General features: G+C 33.6%; 1 long non-coding RNA gene across 1 annotated transcript; it reads right to left on the reverse strand.

Moving 5' to 3' along the window:
• Window positions 1-806: 806 nt before the first annotated feature.
• On the reverse strand, window positions 807-2,399 carry LOC145008423 (uncharacterized). Its single transcript, XR_013663428.1, has 2 exons — window positions 1,639-2,399; window positions 807-1,507 (listed from the first exon to the last, which is right to left on the reverse strand). It is a non-coding gene; the product is annotated as an uncharacterized LOC145008423 (long non-coding RNA).
• Between the last annotated feature and the right edge of the window lie 3,220 nt (window positions 2,400-5,619).

Raw genomic sequence — 5,619 nt, forward strand, 5'->3', positions numbered from 1 at the left:
TGTTGGATATACATTTTTGCGTTATAAAGATATTTTTGTTTATTTCGCTTGTTTCCTTTTTTCTATCAAAAATGTTGTTTAGATCATTAGTTAGCACTAATTTCATATAATAACCGTATAAAAATAATAGAACATGACAGATATAAGATATTAATTGGGTATAAAATAGAAGAAGAAAAAATGATTTATATATTTTTTGCATGCTTAGTAGTATAGTTAAAGGCGGTTGAATATCTCTAGTTTACTCGATTTGTCATATTTTAGGACATCAATTAAGCTTGTAATCTCTCTTATTATAGTTAATAGATAGACAAATAATAATCATAAGAATCAATATAAAATGGATAAATATACCAAAGTAAAAAATAATCTAACCAAATAGCAAGGTTGTAAAAACGTTCGATGTTAGCTAGTCGGTGGACTGGTGTTAAACGATTAATCGGCTAGACGAAGATTAATCGGAGATTATTAATTGCTAATTTCGTGAATTTAAAAAGTAAATAAATATGACTAATATCATATTAAAGTTCATAAATACCACTAATATCATAACAAAATAAGTTAATATGATTAGTACAACGTTAATCATGTTTCAAATAGTATCCATTGAGAAAAAAACTTCTTCAAAATTTTAAAATTTTCATAGTTTTATATTGTTTCACTAATTATGTATGTAGGGATTAATCCTTAGGCATCCTCTAATCGGTCGAGTAGCGCCTAAGGATTAATCGGGACTTAGTCGAGATTTTTACAACAGTGGCAAATAGTATTAGATTAAAAAAAACAGAATATGTCGACAATTAAAATCAAATTAAAAGAAATTGTTATTTCTCATTCTTAAAACCTATTCGCTTTTACTTTTTTTCATTAACAAACTCTTTTCCTTTTCATCAACCATGGATCTTTTCGTACATGTAGAGATGCATTTGTTATTAGGTCGGACGGAGCGGGTTCGGGGAACGGAAGCGGGGATCTTCCCACTCGGCGGAACACTGCACCGTCGGCTCGGGAATGAGTTATGCGGGAAACGGAGAGGAGAGCCTCTCCCGCTCTCTCTCTTGCTGCGATTGGCCGGCCTTTTTTTTTTTGTTGAAAAACAATCGTTGAATAACGACAAAACTGCAAAAATGGTCCATGTGGTATGCATTTTTTCTGAGGTTTGGTCCAAACCTCGATTATTTTGGATTGGTGGTCTTTTGGCCTAGTTTTGATGTGTATTTGGTCCCTTGGTAAACTTAAATGACTGCAATGCCCCTTATGTATTTATTTTTCATTTTACTTTCATTTCTTTAATTTAATATATATTTATCTATTTTAATAATTAATAAATAAAAAGAGTCTCTCTCTCTCTCTCTCTCTCTCTCTCTCTCTCTCTCTCTCTCTCTCTCTCTCTCTCTCTCTCTCTGAGAACCGTATCTGGATATTGATCGTTCTTCACTTTTCCCGTAAGTTTCTCTTGCCTGTGACCTTCAAAATTCAGTATAACCTCAGCTGCCCACTTCATTTTCTTCAACCCATACATACACACACCACCATGAACACACATACACACGATTATAACAATTGATGTATAAATAATCAAGAACCTTAAAATTGATGATGTAAAACCCAAAAATTGATGATGAAAGACTTACACACCTGCAAATCAAAACTCACAGATACATATCAAAAACCCAGTTGAACAATCACCCAACTTCATGAGATGAATCGATTGGATCTATGTCAAGCAACCATGTTACCCACTTCCCTCCTTGACCACCAGTTCCCTTGAAAATTAAAAAGAAACCTTATTCAGTTTTCTAGTCAGTCTCCAACTCCATTGGGTTGCAGCTTGCTGCTTATTCAGTAATACCACAGTACAAATAAAATTTTCCAATATCACAAAATTACACCAACTTAAAAAGCTCAAGACAAAGTACAGAGGTGGAAATATAGAATCATTGTCAGCCCAGAAGTATGTAGGTTCTAGGATAACCTCGATTTCAACCTTCAAAACTATCTAAAACCTAAATCGAGTTGTTGGAGATGTGAAGTAGAGACAATATGCTAGAAATCAATATGATATGAAATCACTAAGCCTCGAACAACATAAATCGAAGGAAATATCCATAAGAATCAAACACAATTGGAGAAGTTGATAATTGCTAAAGGTGGGCGGTCATTCGGAGATGATATGGTGGCCCTAGGCAGAGATGCCAACATTTGAGTAGTAGACGGCAGTGTTGGCTGCTTTCGTCGGTGGAGGAAATGGCGACGTTGGAAGATTGATATCACTAAAGAGATAACATAAGAGGAGAAGGAGAGATAAGGAGAGACAGTAAAAAAAACGAAGGGTGGGAAGAAGATGATGGGGGTCGTTGGGTTTTGCCTTATGAGAGAGAGAAAAGAGAAAAGAGAGAAAGATACGTGGTTCCAATTTAATTATTTATTTTCTTTTTTATTTAAATTAAAGAAAAAAAACATTAAAAAAAATATCATAAGGGCATTACAGTCATTTCAGTTTACTAGGGGACAAAAAATGCAACAAAATTACCTCAAAAGGACCATCAATCCAAAAAAATCGAGGTTTGGACTAAAACCCCAAAAAAATGCATACCATAGGAACCATTTTTGCAATTTTGTCTTGAATAACGGTAAAAAATGTAATTTTTTTTAGGCTGTAACGGCTACTTTTGTTTTTATTTCTTTTTTTTTGTTTTTTTTTTTATCATTTTACCACTACTATAAATATATACATATAACTTAAAAACATCACACTATCCTCTATTCTCTTTACTTTATATCAAGAAAAAAAAAATGAATCACGACAAGCAAACCCCAAGTTCCGATCGAAGGAAAAAAAAAGTCATGGTTCAAGTATAAACATACCTCCTCGCAACATTTTTGCTATCGATTCATCCCCGCGAGGAGTTACCGCCCACAACTTGATGCTCCAATTCAATCTCCACTACAATTCCAATACCAAAATGTTGGCCAATATTACCTGATGCAAGTTCCAAATGTTCCATCGCAAATGTTTTCAAACTTTGTTGTGTTTCCGGATAAACAATCGCCAAATCAACCTCAACCCCAAACTCAAACTGAAACTCAAACCCAAACCCAACAACACCACCAACTTGTCGATGAATCGAATGATACGGAAGAAGAAGACATGGTTCCCGAAACTCAACCAACACCACCACCACAAAGACGTAAAGGGAAAAAACAAGTGCGCGAGGGTGTCGCACAACCGGGAAGACAAAAGCCGACAGCATGGGTTCCACACGAAAAGCTAGTTTTGGTCAAAGCATGGGTTGATATTTCTGAAGATTTGATTCAGGGAAACGCACAACCGGGAGAACATTTTTCGTTTCGCATTTTAGAGCGATTTCAAGAGGAGCTAGGAACATGTGACGACTACCGTACGAAACATAAACTTAATTCGAAGTTTCGAGAAATAGCAAAGGGGGTTTCAAAAATTAACGGGTTTTACAACAACCTAAAAACCCAACGAAAAAGCGGCCAAGGCAACGAACAAATACGAAGAAATAGCAAAGGGGGTTTCAAAAATTAAATTTTATGTTTAGTATTAATTTAAAAATTATAATTCATAACAAAAAAAAATTATTTAATAAAAAAAAGAGTGGGGGAAGGGCTTCTCACCCGTTCCTTGGCTTTTAGGTGAGGGAAATGAGAGTGAAGGAAAGAGGGGTATGGTCCACCAAAAGTAAGGGAAGCTTCCCTCCCGCTCCTTCCAGTCTTAGATTTTTTTATTTGGAAATGGAATTTCAGTTGTGCTCTTTTCTACAGTGTAATGAGGTGGATTATCTCTGGTAGCTTGAATCATACTTCCTTGAGAATATAAACAACATAAAATCTAATAAACTTGGCAACATTATCAATAATCATACTTTCTTTCACAAATGTTGCTGAAGGAATGCATCATACTATGAAAAATCTAACTAATTATAACATTGTACTCATAATATCTTTGTTATTAAGACATTATACTTTCAAATTAAAAAAAATATATTATAACAATGAATAGGACATTGCTATAGTTGGCTAGGCTTTTTAAAATACAATGTCGTAATATGAAGAAACGAAACAAAACCACAATTACAAAAAATAGAAACCATGAATAAGATAATCACCTCTTCCAACATCCACTTGCATAGGCACCCTCACCATCTCTCCATGTCTATCATTAGATAATAAACCCTAACTTTCGGTTGAACTTGAAACCATCATCATTTTCCTTATTTTATGGAAACTTTTGATATGAGGAGAATGGTGATAAAATCTAGATGCAATAACAGGTCTAAAGAAATCAAATGCAGAGTATATAGATCTAATATATGTTTATTACCAACAGAAATGATGGAGAAACAAATCAGTGATGAAGTGAAGGTTCTTCCCCGCCCCAATAAGAAATGTTCTCCATAGACATGACCTTCTACCCAAGCTAATATCCTAAACTCAATTTGTAAAAGCCTAATTATAAAAACTGATCTTATGCTATTGCTAGTTATGCTAGTTATAAATGCAATGAAAAGTACAAAACATCAGTCATATGAGAAATAATACAATTAGGTCGCCCTAATATTTATTAAAACTTATTCTCTATAAGAAACTATCATGTATGCTTCAATTCATGAAGTAATATCTATTACCTTTGTCCCTGTTAAGACATATTTGATACATACACTTAAATAATCGGAAGAAATAACATTGTACTTTTCATCATCATTTGGCGTTGATCAGGTTACTCATTGTCTTTAACCATTGTTTACTCTTGAATCTAGACCAAGCAAGTATCATGGACAGAAGACATGGCGTGGTTCCAACATACCTGCAAGCTTGTTCTCCTTTTCACATCTCTTAATAAAAAGGTATTTATTACAGGAGTGACACAAGGTATAACAAACATTAACAATACATCATCCCGAAAACCATGATCGTATTTCTACAAAAATTCACAAAAAATTAATAATTCAAATTCAAAAACTATAATAACCAAATTAATGAAACCATTGACATGGTTGTTGGTAAATAGTTGGTGTTTTCGACATAACCACCAAAATGTATGAAAAAAAACAATAAGCTAATAGAATAATAAGTAAATTAGAAACTCAAAGTATTTAACAACATAAAACCAACGATTAAATTCAATGCCTCAACAATTATATAATAAAGGTCCTAATTAACGATTGTTCAACATTGAAACATACCTAGAACATAACAAGAGAAACTAGCATATAAAAGAGAAAAGAGAATATAATGTGTTGATTAGGGTAAAAAGCCTTGTTGAAGAGAGGCTATGAATACAATATATTTATATAAAAGAATATTACAATGACGTCACTACACTATACAATATGTATAGATAACAATATAAACTAACACACCCCCTCAATTTGAGTGTGGGATTTACAAATGTTCAAACTGTTCCGAAAATCCACAAATAATTGTGTAGGAAGACCCTTGGTAAAAATATCTGCAAACTAATGAGCCAATGACACGTGCAAAACATGCACATGTCCAATAGCAACACGTTCCCTAACAAAATGTAACTCTATTTCCACATGCTTGGTACGTTGGTGCTGAATAGGGTTAGAGGATAAATACATGGTACTTATA

The sequence above is a fragment of the Lactuca saligna genome, chromosome 8, assembly GCF_052625555.1.
Source record: "Lactuca saligna cultivar CGN05327 chromosome 8, ASM5262555v1, whole genome shotgun sequence".
NCBI classification, from domain to species: Eukaryota; Viridiplantae; Streptophyta; class Magnoliopsida; order Asterales; family Asteraceae; genus Lactuca; species Lactuca saligna.